Source organism: Puma concolor, chromosome A1, assembly GCF_028749965.1.
Source record: "Puma concolor isolate L17-30 chromosome A1, mPumCon1.1.hap2, whole genome shotgun sequence".
Classification (NCBI taxonomy): domain Eukaryota; kingdom Metazoa; phylum Chordata; class Mammalia; order Carnivora; family Felidae; genus Puma; species Puma concolor.
Genome location: NC_141667.1, coordinates 122,348,082 through 122,360,747, shown reverse-complemented (window position 1 = coordinate 122,360,747; position 12,666 = coordinate 122,348,082). Strand labels below are relative to the sequence as shown.

General features: G+C 47.2%; 1 protein-coding gene and 2 long non-coding RNA genes across 14 annotated transcripts in view; 2 read left to right on the top strand and 1 right to left on the bottom strand.

Moving 5' to 3' along the window:
• Nucleotides 1-4,204, top strand: part of LOC147584397 (uncharacterized) — a 341,362-nt gene extending 337,158 nt beyond the window's left edge. For all 3 annotated transcript variants that reach the window (XR_015249338.1, XR_015249339.1, XR_015249335.1), the window contains one exon: nt 2,966-4,204. This is a non-coding gene — a long non-coding RNA (uncharacterized LOC147584397). The remainder of the gene's footprint in view (nt 1-2,965) is intronic.
• Nucleotides 1-12,666, bottom strand: part of FGF1 (fibroblast growth factor 1) — a 103,677-nt gene that overhangs the window by 87,888 nt on the left and 3,123 nt on the right. For 3 of the 7 annotated variants that reach the window (XM_086701581.1, XM_086701556.1, XM_086701531.1), the window contains exon 2: nt 5,217-5,370. The gene's annotated coding sequence lies outside the window, so the exon portion shown is untranslated. Of the gene's footprint in view, nt 1-296; nt 637-5,216; nt 5,579-5,758; nt 6,064-12,666 lie in introns of those variants that run through there. The other 4 variants (XM_086701546.1, XM_086701539.1, XM_025924640.2 and 1 more) reach the window with 4 other exon arrangements.
• LOC147584396 (uncharacterized) overlaps nt 8,573-12,666 on the top strand; it is a 58,055-nt gene continuing 53,961 nt past the window's right edge. For all 4 annotated transcript variants that reach the window (XR_015249342.1, XR_015249343.1, XR_015249340.1 and 1 more), the window contains exons 1-2: nt 8,573-10,717; nt 12,484-12,567. This is a non-coding gene — a long non-coding RNA (uncharacterized LOC147584396). The remainder of the gene's footprint in view (nt 10,718-12,483; nt 12,568-12,666) is intronic.

The following is a 12,666-nucleotide window of genomic DNA, read 5'->3' as shown; positions in this document are numbered from 1 at the left end:
TGACCCTCAAGTAACCCCCCTCCCAGTCCCCATTCTCTGTCCTCTTTATCAGGCTGCTTCTTTATTTCTTTACTTTCCCTTCCCTCCTCTCTCCTCCCCTCGTCATCCTTGCTGCTCATTCCTTCTTCCTTCCTGGGACTTAGACTATCTGTGAGTCCCATGAACACTGTTTAAAGTCAACACAAGTTGACTCCTGAGTTAAAGAGACGAGAAAGTTGTCATAACTTGGTAGGATGTGTTGGCCTCAAACTAGATCACTCCAAACTCAGGACCTGGGGGTGAACCTAGGCTCTCACCATAGTAGTTTTCCGGGGCTCCCCCAACAAGTACCACAGACTGGTGGCTTAAACAACAGAAGTGTATTGGCTCACAGTTCTGGAGGCCAGAAGTCCCAGGTCAGGGTATCAGCAGGGCTGGTTCCTTCTGAGGGCTGGGAGGAGAAGCGTTGTTCCAGGCCTCTCTCCATGACTTGTGGATGGCCTTCTTTTCCCTGTGTCTTCATGCCATCTTCCCTCTAGGTATGTCTTTCTGTCCCAATTTCCCCATTCTATAAGGATGCCAGTCATGCTGGCATTAGGGCCCACCCTAATGACATCATTTAAACTTGATATCCTCTGTAAAGGCGTCTCCAAATAAGGTCACATTTTGATACTCTGCAGGTTAGGACTTCAACATGTGAATTTAAGGAGAGGATGTAGTTCAGCTCCTAACACCTGCCTTCCACCTGCCCTTTGCCCCAGCCCTTTCTGATTGATTGAATGAGAAAAAAGTAGGGGAGCACAGGGCCGCATCATCTCCTGAGGAAGTTATACAGGGGCCTGGGAATGGAAGCGGACCAGAGAGGAACGTGAACCAGAGAAAGGCACCCAAGAGCGAGAAGGGAAGGCTGAAGTGACCAACAGGTAAAACTCCACTGATAGGAGGTTCCATGATGGTGCTCTGGTAATCTGCTTGTCCAGAGTTCATACCCCAGATCGGCCACTTCCTAGCAGCGAGGGCTTTCCCCTCACTTGTAAAAGGTGGATAATAATTGCACCTAACTTATGGGGTGGTTGTGAGGGTTGAGTGAGGGAATAGCATGAAGGGGTTGGCCCTGTGCCTGGCACATAACAGCTCGGCGTGCAGTGTGGACACTTTCGTGGATGTTGCAACACGTGGAGGGCTAGTCCGAGGAAGATGGTAATTCAGGAAGGAGGGGATGACAAGGAAGAGGCCACTTGTCCCTGACTCAGACCAAATGACTCTGTGTTCTCGTTCACAGCAATGAAGGGAAAAGAACCAGAGCCATGGTCAGACTTGGGTTTCCTCAACTGTCCCCTGTGGACCAAAGATGGAATCACCTGGGCCCTACCCAGGAAATGCAAAATCGTGGGTCCCTCCGGAACCTGGCTAAGTCGGGACTTCGGTGGGCCGGACCTGGGTACTTGATTTTTTAAACGAGCTCCCCTGTGATTCTTATACACATTTGTTTGCAAACTACAGGTCCTGGAGAGACAGAGGGGAGTCTTGTCTGAGGTCCCCCCCCACACCTGTACAGCTCTGGTGCAAGAGGGGCTTGCTCCTCACGCCTGTCCCCACCACTAGCATTCCTTGGACAAAGTCAGAGGTCGTGAGCAGTTATGCAGAAAACAAATCTCTGTCGCATTTTAAACGTTCTCCTTAGAGGGGTTGCACCGGCAGATCGAGTCTTTTACAGACACCAAGTTCTGGATGGCCCATCCCTTCTCTCTCTACGACTGGAGTCACCCAGTCTTGACGTCGAGCTGAGCTCAAGCTGACCTCTGACCTCAGGCCTGCAGAGTTGAAGCGGGGTGCTGGCCCAGCAGGCTTGTGCCTCTGCCTCTGTGTCTGTCGTCAGGCACCATTTCCTCTCTTCTTGGGCATCTTCTGCTGACTGGTTCAGGAAAACCTGAGGCCCCTCTTGTTTCCCCGTGACTGCATTCGTGTCTTGTTCCTGAAGACCTGGTCTCAAAAGCGGTAGGTCCTCAAAGTGGAGAGTCTGACTGTGGGTCAAGCTAGGGTCTGCCTTTCTTTCTTTCTTTTTTTAAATTTTTTAAAAAACGTTTATTTATTTTTGAGAGAGAGAGATAGAGTGTGAATGGGGGCGGAGCAGACACACACACACACACACACACACACACAGAATCCGAAGCAGGCTCCAGGCTCTGAGCTATTGGCACAGTCTGATGTGGGGCTCGAACCCACGAACAATGAGATCACGGATCATGGCATGAGCTGAAATCAGATGCTTAACCGACTCAGCCACCCAGGCACCCCCTGGGGTCTGCCTTTCTTAGGAGAGTTTCCAAATCCTGGCCTACTTTCCTAGGTCTTCAAATATCACCTGTCATGAATTCCTGTCACCAAATTCCACCTGTCTCTTAGGACCCCTCCAGTGATCCGATAAAACATACATGGCAAATCAGGTGGGAGCACAGCCTGGGTATGACATGTGACTCTATCATTTGGTGACTGCGTGAACTTTGGCAAATGGCCCAGCCCAGTAAGCCTCAATTCCTACTTCCCAGGGGTGTTATGAGAATTCAGCAAGGTCAGATACAAAAAGCCAAGTCGGGTACCCGGCACATAGTAAGGGCACAGGAAACATAAAGTGTCACTTTGGACTTCGGAACAAAAGGACTTGTACAGCGTGTTCAGAACTCACCTTTCACTAATAATAATAAGAGCAAATACATAGTAGTTACTATAAGCCAGGCACTAAGAGCATGACTCATTTGAGCCTTTCAGCGACAAGGTTGGTACTTTTTTACCCCATTTTACAGATGTGGAAACTGAGGCACAAAGCCACAGGATTAATAAACGGCACAGTCTGAATCTGAACCCCAGGGAGCCCCGCTGCAGAATCTATGCACTTGACCACTATATTAGGCTGCCTCTCTTAATTCGGAATATTTAGGAATCAGACACTTCATATTCCCTTCCTTCCTCTTCTCTCTCTCTGTAGACCACTGGCCTGGATGCTTGCCCTTGTTCCCATACCTTGGACCCTGCCTCCCAGCTGAGTTGGACATCCTGTCAGTCCACACTCACTGTCTGTTACCTGCCCCCGCCCCCCCAGGTAGGTGCCCTCCCTTTTCTGTGGCTGAGTGGGCTCAATCCAGTTGTACCTTGAGATGGGACCCCTTGTCAGTACTCCGTGAGCATGTGTTGATTAGTGAAAAACGGGGAAAAAAAATCTTCATTCACCTATAATTCGTTTCACGTGTAGGCATTAGATTTACCTAAAACCGGGTATGCTTGCGGCACCTGTGACAGATTGCTTTTCCAGCAGCTTAACTCAAGGAGCATTGCGCTGGCCAAGCAACACCCTTTGATAAGGTGGATGGGGAATGCCTTACACTCTGTACCTCCCTCACTCCTAGAGGGTGGCCCAGCAGGCCTGGCAGCTCCGTGATCCTCCACGGTTTACTAGCATCCACAGAACGCATGTGAGCCAGGCGAGCGAGCACACTCTCCATCCTGGGTCAGGCATCCCTTCACTTAGTGTAGGTGGAGCCTAAGATGCCATCCACCCTCACCACTGAAAGCAACATCATCGTGGTTGATGCTACTGGCCTATGACGTCAAACCACTTAACCAACCTCATAGCGCTTCCTTAAATCCTTTTCTGAACCAGGCAAGCCGTATCTGTATGTATGCACAGCAGATCTGGGAGAGTTTACAAGAAACTCTGTTTTTCTCCCTTCATTATTTGTGTATCAGTTTGGCCTTTGATCAAGTACTTCATTTGCAAAGCCATTTACTCATACTAGCAAAGGCAGGGTCAACAGAAGAAAGCCTCCAGTGCTCACCAGCTGCCCTCAGCAGCACCTTTGATGATCTTGCCTTCAGATATACAATCTGAAAAGGGGAATTTCCTCAGAAGCCCTCAATGACCAACACAAAGAAAACAAAGGAAAAGGGAATTTGTGACTGTGAATCACAGTCTCCACCAAAATCCACACTCATTCACCCAGACAGTCCCAGTAAACAGCCGGCCAGCCCTTCACTGGACACCGCTTTGCAAAGCCGGGCTTATTTCTTTTCAACCCTTTGCCACCATCAGGGCTGGCTGAGCCTCACACAAAGCCCCGGGTCGTCCTCTGGCGGATGCTCGCCTCTCCCACCGCTGTTTGCAGAACTACATCATAAACAATCACATCTCTGTGGGGAATGAAAGGGAAAGTGCCAAAGCAGAAAAAGAATGCAGAAGAGTGTGTGGGGAGGTTGGGGGGGGGGGGGTGGCGGCGCAGTGGTTAAAGCAGCTAGAGAAAGCACTGAATGTTTACATTCTGCTGAGTCACGCAGGGAGCTCTTAGACCCCAGTGCCCAGATAAGGTGAGTTCCTCTTGGGTCTCTGAAAATGGGCACTTGATGCCTAAATTCTCCCCCAGACCTGGAGGTCTGAATTTTTCAAGTGTTCTTCTCTAGAAGCCTTCCACACTTTGGGCATGTAATAGTGACGTGGATGTGGCTAGCCATTCCCACACCTTCTCCTCCAGTGCCAGTCTCTGCAGGGGCACTGAGATGAGCGTGTGATATTCAAAGATCAGAAGGAAGGTAAGGAATAGTCCAGGTGAGCCACGGGGCCATCCGAATAGCCGCCTATCGTATCACATTCGGCTAATCCTATATTTCAGCCCGACTTCTGTATCAAAATTTGGATAAAGTCTGAGGTGCTCAGTGAACAGCCTTCCCGAGGCAGCTGAATGTCCAGGTTCCCCAAGAGGGTGAGTGTGACACAGCGGGCTCACGCCCTCCAGACTTACTAAAGCCACCGATTTTGGCCTCTGTGGAACCCAAGGGGCTGTATCCAGCGCTTCAGTAAATGAGGACATTCCGCCCCCTCCAGTCCTCATCGGCCCGGCAGTGGAGGAATAAAGGTGCTGGGGCAGCATGGTGCAGGATCGTTTTTACAGTCTCTGAAGTCTAGGTGCTATTTTTACATGCCTGTGCCACGGGCGATGCCTCTCCCCAGAGCGGCCAGCACCATGGATTAAACAACCCAGCCAGAGGCAAGCTTCTGGGGATCCACTTGCCGGGGAACTGGTTCCAGTGGTATCTGCTTAAAACATCCCACTGCCTTCAGTCTGCCCGTTTTTTCCCCCCTCTTCATGTAATATTATCCTTGCACTTGGACACACACACATACGCACGCCCTCAGCTCTGCACACAACCTGCTCTTTCCTCCCCGAAACGGAGACTCAGATTCTTACCTGAAAACCTTGTAGGCTGAGGACTGTGTCTCTTCGTCCAAGGGCAACACGGAAATCCCCTGGGTGTCGTCTGCTCCGTGTCACTGTCACTGTGCTGCGGCTCCTTTCCCAGCAGCCCCAAGCCGGCTCTCTGAACTTCTCGGTTACTGCAGCTCTGTGTCGGGAGAGGGGACGGGCCGTGGCATGCACATCAGGTTGCTGGTCTGCCTCCAGATACTATGCCACAGAGCCGGCTACCAGTCCCGCAGGGCCATGTGGGAAGCAGGGAGGCAGGCTGGGGAGCTGAGAATGCCAGCCTCTGGGTCTCTCTCTGACCTTGTTTATCGGCAGAGGGGACCTGCCTGTAGCCTCTAGCCCGCACTGACCCCACCCACAGGGACATACACAGAGCTCTAAGTGCCCCCAACTCTGGACAGCCAGCAGCAGGCAGAGCTATTGGCCAGCAGGGAAGGGAGGCAGAGACGACAGACAGCAGCTATCCTGGGTGTTATTTTAACGTGGTTTGTCTTGGGGCAAATGGCTGAGCCGAATGGACTACTGGCCTGTCTGAGCAGAATCCTGTTTATTTGGAAGCCTCAGTCACCAGGGAAACAGCAGGTCGTGGCTCAGAGACGCTCCTCTGGAATCAGAAGGCTGCCGGATGAAAGAGTCCTTTTCTGTTCTGTCATCTGGCATCCCTGCGCAGGGTGTAGGTGTCTGCGTGTGGCAGAGTGTGTGTGTGTCTGTTTGTGCCATTCCTAGCGCCAAGCCTTGCAACGGGCATGTTGCAAAGCCATCCAAGGCAATGGCTGTCCAGGCTAGGGCTGGATGGGGCTGTGGATCAAGTATTTCTGTCGTTCCTGACCAGTGGTCAAGCCTGTCACTGCTGAACCGGGCTAATGAATCCTCAGGTGAGCCCAGCTCCAGGGGCGGGGATTTCATTAAAGGACCACAGGCATCATCTTCATGCCGCTGGCCAGTGCAGGGTGAGGAAGGGAGGAAGCTGCCTGTACAAATAACTCTTTGGCTGGTAGGTAGGGAATGAAGCTGGAAATTGGATTAAAAGGATGTGGATCAGGAGGTATCTTTGAAGAGACTAAATGGAAACATGATGAATAGTTTCCTATAACTGAAGAAGGTCTCTACTCCTTATGTAGGCATTGGAAGCCTGGGAGGTATGTATTTGTATGCATGAATGTTTGTCCCAGCCCGCCCGCCTGCTGATTCAGATAGACAGGTACGGAGTGCCCTGTGAGAGCTAGAAATATGCTCTCTGGGGGCACCTGGGTGGCTCAGTCGGTTGAGCATCCGACTTTGGCTCAGATCATGATCTCTCAGTTCGTGGGTTCAAGCCCCATCTCGGGCTCTGTGCTGACAGGTCAGAGCCTGGAGCCTGCTTCGGATTCTGTGTCTCCCTCTGTCTCTGTCCCTCCCCTACTCTCTCTCTCTCTCTCTCTCTCAAAACAAAAACAAAAACATTAAAAAAAAAATAATGCTGTCTGGTCTCCACCTCCCCTTGGAAGGTGGAGGTGGGAGCCTCTCTCCAAAGGCATCATGTGGCATCCAGGGAGCTGTTTTTGTGCCTTTTGAGGAGATGAGCCTCCGAGAAGCTCATTCCCTGGAACAGGATGGATAAGCCACGGCTCTCCTGAAAGGGACTTGAAAAGTACAGAAAAAAAATGATTTCACTAAATTTTATTAATTGGAACCTCCGTGAGCTGCCATGTCTGTGTATTCAAAGGTACTCATAATTTGCTTTCAAAAATAATAATCTTCCTGAGTGTCTACACACTTCCAAAGGACCTTCTGAAGCACAGAAAGATAAAAATATTTCAGATAATCGTCTTCTCAATACTGGAGAATTATTATGCTACCTCCAGTGTGCATGTTAACTTTCAACCACATGGAAAGATAGATCTTAAGGTTAGGAAACAGTAAATTAGGAAATTAACCCCATTAAATAGCTAACTAAAAATTCTCAGGACAGAGATGCGGCTCAGGGTCTCACCCAGCGTGCATCCCCTAATAAAAGCCTTTGCTGTGACTAAAAGCAGGTGTCCCTAGCTCAGGGTCATGCCCTTGAACCTGCCCACACTGTGTGGTTGACCCTTCCTGTGCAGCTCGGCCGGGTTCCCATTCCATCCTTCCTAAAGGAGATGGATGAGACTGCTAACCGCATCTCCCCTGCAAGCCAACAGGAGTAATGGGACCATCCAGTGTGCCAAAATGTGTGAAAGCACCTTGAAAATGGGTAACACAAGTGTAAGTCATTATTTTAGTGTTATTTCTCCATTCTATCCAGTTGTGAACTGCTGTTAAAAAAAAAAAAAACCTACAAGGATTTTCCACAAAGATAATCCCTAGCTACTGATATAAACTCCTTTTTCTTTCTTTCTTTCTTTCTTTCTTTCTTTCTTTCTTTCTTTCTTTCTTTCTTTCTTTCTTTCTTTCATGTTTATTTATCTTCAAGAGAGAGACAGAGTGCAAGCGAGGGAGGGGCAGAGAGAGGGAGACACAGAATCTGAAGAAGGCTCCAGGCTCTGAGTTGTCAGCACAGAGTCCGATGTGGGGCTTGAACTCATGAACCATGAGATCGTGACCTGAGCCAAAGTTGGATGCCTAATAGACTGAGCCACCTGGGCGCCCCTAAACTAATTTCTTTACTGCATATCTGATATTCAGCAATGTTACTGTCCAAATACTGGGAAATAATGAATCCTCAGTTCCTTAGAGTATTTACTGTAATATAATTCCCCTCAATATTGAATTTTTAAAAATTTCACTTTAATATCCCCCAAATTCCACATTTATTTCAACTTTCATATCAAGGGTCTAAATTTGTCTTTTAAATAATATACATTTGGATGTTTTGAGTCATGAGACATGATAATGTTAATGCTTTCTGGCCTATTATTTAGCCTGGGAAGAGACTTGGAGATTGCCTTGTCTGAAGGTCTGGCCTCAGAATAGCCCTCCAGCTCTGGGCCAGGACATAATAGCTGTTGAGGCTGTTCATTAAGCATCCATAATACTCTAGATCCTATGCAGGTCATGTAACAGAAACATACCTTCCCTCAAAGCTCTTAGACCACATTTAAAGCCGTTTCTGCAATGATTAAAACCTATCTGCAGGGGGATGCCTGAGGGGCTCCGTCGGTTAAGTGTCCAACTCTCAATTTCAGCTCAGGTCACAATCTCAGGGTCGGCAGATCAAACCCTGTATCAGTCTCCGTGTTGAACATGGAGCCTGCTTGGGATTCTCTATCTCTCCCTCTGCCCCTCTCCCCTGCTTGTGGTCTCTCTCTCTCAAAATAAATAAATAAACATTTAAAAAAAAAACACCCTATATGCAGGCCTACTAACACTGCAGGGGGTGGGTCTGTGAAAGGAAGAACATGACAGATTTGCAAGACCAACAGAAATCCTGTAGAAAACTTGTAGTTTTATCCACAGAGGTGTGGCCATGGCCGGAGTCATCCACACCTGAAATGTTGTGGCTGCTTCTGGAAGTGAGATTTTTCTTTCCACATCCTAAGAGATTGATTCATAATGGAGCGCTTCAGCAGTTGCTATCACAGAACGTGGCTCTAAACCTCTTATAAGATCCTTAGAAGAGTGCTAAAAGTAGAATGTGGCATTTCCATGCCTTGACTTATTCTGTGCTTGGGGCTTCTGAAAAGCAGACATCACTTTTTAATTGCCCCAACATGAGAGTGGAACCAAAGCATGATAGATAGAATCAGCAGAATTCAAAATGCCCCCAGCAACTATTCTCTCTCTCTCTGGGCATAACATAGAAGCAATGGCTTCTTGTGCCTTGAATCTTGAAGCTGACAGTCAGTATTTGCTTTAAAATTTCCCCATTCGTCCGTCCTGTTTCCATAAGTGATGCAGTTACTTGAAACACACACCAGACACACTGCATTTTCTTTCTAATTCCATTTGACCTTGTTGGGACATAACAAATCCTAATCAGCTGACAGGAGAAATCAGATGCTGCACTCTCCTCTCTCCCCTAGCAAAGTATTTCCTTCTGTTTATGCCAAATCATGCAATTAAATGAAGGGCATGCTGGCCTCATGGTGAACCAACTGCCAGGATGACGGAGGGGAGGGCTTTGACACACAGGGCATAGGGAAATGCCGCAGACGTTTACAGGAAATTGTATTAGTTGCCTGAGGAGACCTGAAAGCCACAAACGTCACAGAGCTGCAGGACAGAAACAGGGCCCAGTGGTTCTCAAGGGGGCAGTCACCTGATCCTATGGTAATCCAAGAACAGGAGCTCACCCCAGGGTCAGCCTGGCTCTCTCTCTTCTTCAGGGGATTGTGCTTGGAAGGGACTAACCCATGAGGGGTGGGCTTCTTCTTCTCTGTGATATTGATCATCCACTGCCTCTTCTATTTTATGTTTTCCTTTATCTCAATTTTTAAATTTTTATTTTAACATATTTTATTTTTAAATAAAAGTAATGCTTTGCACACACGGCGACATGCACAATGTACAGAAGGGTATAAAATGACCCTCACTAAGCCCCTCTCCCCAAAGATAACCACTATTAACTTTTTTTTTCCTGGACCCTTTAGTGGGGAAACGGCTTCATACACCTGAATGTGTATATGCTCAAAAACAATTTACGAGCAATGTCCTGCATTGTTGTTTGCTTTTCACTTAGTAATAAATCTTTGCACATTGGTGTAGTCCGTCCAAGCACCAGTGTTCCTGGGCTATTGCAAAATCTTCCTAGCTGATTTCCCTGCTTCTACCCAACTTACTCTCTATAGTTCATTCCAGAGGGATCCTGCTAAAAGATAAATCAGATCATATACCTGTTTGTTCACAACTGTCCAGGGCCTTTGACTTGCTCTAAGAATGAAAGCTAAGCTTGCTATTACCAACCGCTTCCCTAAGTCCACCTCCTATGAGCTGCTTGGTCATTTGTTCCAGTCATACTACTCATCTAGGCCAAACGTCCTACCTCAGGACCTTTGCCCCTGCTACTCCTGCTTCCTGAGGTGTACACATTTGTTTTCTGCCCCTCTTTGTATGGCAAGCTCTTGCTTATCATTCTTGTCTCATTTCAGATCACCTTCTCCCTGACCACCTGCTCTAAATCAGCCCCATCACTGTTCTTCACATCCTCCTGCTTTCTTTTCCTTCACAGACCTTACTGCCATGGAACATTATGATATTCAGTTAGCTGTTTACTGGTTTGTTTCCTGACCCCTCTGCCACACACACTGGAATATAAACTCCATGAGGAAAGCAGGGATTTCATCTGTCTTTTCACCATTACATCCTCCGTGTCTAGACCAGTGGTTCTCAAGCTTGGATGTGCGTTGGAATCACGTGGAGGGTTGATTAAAACACAGATTGCTGGGCCCCAACTCCAAAGCTTCTAATTCAGGAGGTCTGGAGTGGGCCTGGAAATGTGCACGGCTAGCAAGTTCCCAGATGATGGTGAAACTGCGTCCAGGAACCCAACTCTGAGAACCCTCAGTCTCGACAGTGCCTGGCCCACGGTGGGTGTGCATATGTATTTGTCACATGAATGTATGAGTGTGCACCTGAGGGACTGCCACCTTCTTTGTCATGGCTTTTCCACTTCATTATTTACTTATATTTATGTCTGTAAGTCTCCTCAAATTCTTTGTGACAAGAGGGTCCAAGTTTTGTCAGCTACTTTTAGAACATGATTTATTAGCTCCACCGATTCGTCAGCAGATGAATAAAAACGTAACGTTTTATAGGCCCTGGGAGATCCATGGGAGTCCCATCTTGTTCTCTGCCTCAGTAAACCATGAGAACAAAAGGTGGGATGACTCTCACTTGACATGTGATGGAGAATTTTGCCCAGAAGTAATCGCTCAGGCCTCCCCTGTAGTTGTTTAATAATTGTCCCCTTGGCTTGGATTCTGCCTCGTGCTTTGGAACATACATACATAGTCTACCTGGACCCAGGTTATGAAATGTAGGGAGTCCAGTGGTTTTCCTGTGAGTCACAAAACCCCTGAGAATCTGACAAGGTCTGTAACCCTTTTCCTGAACACACACACACACACACACACACACACACACACACACACACACACCTTTTTTGTTTAATTCCTGGAAGTTACAAGATACCCCAAGTCAAAATTCAAAACTCCTGATTTGTGAATTGTCTGTCTATGTGGCAAAAAAACAAAAACAACGTGGATCCTTAGTTTAGCATTTAAATTCCTCAGGAATCAGAAAGTTAAATGTAAGAAGACAAACCTTAGAGGAAAACATGAATTAATAAGATTAATAATCTTATTATTTATTTTAAATAAGGTACAAACTAATAAGGACCCCCCTGTAGAGGCACTCAGAGCCCCAATAAGATTTATAATCTTAGAAGGGAGAATGCTTTTTGGAGCAGGACTTGAAACCCAGAAATGAAAAGAGAATAGTGAGATCGCTTCCATAACATTTTGAATAATCCTCACAGGAAAGAGGGGAACAGAAATCCTCCCAGCTTAGACTCTGTGGAGAAATCTAAGGATCCCGTTTTTCCCATCTGTATTCTTTCCACTTGGATTGTCTGGGTGGTCTGTGGCCGAGCTCTGTGGGAGAAGACCTAAGCTTATCAGAGCAGATGGGGTGAGGCCACATATTCAGGGAAGCCGTCACTGGGTTCATTATTTGATTAGCCATGGTTGGGTTTTTAAACAACTTTGAGATATAATTCACATACCGTATAGTTCACTCATTTAAAGTAAACAATTAAATGGTTTCAATGTATTCACGTGGTTGTACAGCCATCACCGCTAATTTTAGAACAGTTTTGTCATCCCCAAAAAGAAACCCCATACTCATTAGCAAGTACTCCCCACACCATGTTCCTGCCAGGCCTAGGCAACCACCAATGTACTTTCTGTCTCTGTAGAATTGCTTGTTATGGCCATTTCGTAGAAATGAAATCATACAGTATGGGTTTCTTTCCCTTCAAAAGCATAATGTCTCTGAGGTTCATCAGTGTTACAGCATGTTTCAGCACTTCATTCCTTTTTATCGCTGAGTAGTATTTCATTGTGTGGATATGCCACATTTTATTTATCCATTCATCGGTGAATGGACTTTTGGCTTGTTTTCCTGTTTGGACTGTGATGAATGATGCTGCCGTGGACATGTATAGTTTTTGTGAGAACATATATTTTCATTTCTGTTGGGTCTGACAGTGGTTTTCCTCTGAAAGACTTACCCAAAGAGTTTTACTTAGCCTGTATAATTCTTTTGGTTTTAATTTTTTTTTTTTTTTTTACAGTAAACTCATGGAGAAGCGAGCAGGCTTGGATCCTAAGACCTCAGAGCTCTGTTACCCCCAGGCTAGGCCCTTCTCTGCTTCTAGGTAATCTGGGACCCGATCAGTCTTGCCGTGTCTCACTTGTGAGGGCGCCAGGTCTCTGACCCTCCTGCAGGACCTTGTGAGGATTAATGGCCTAAATCA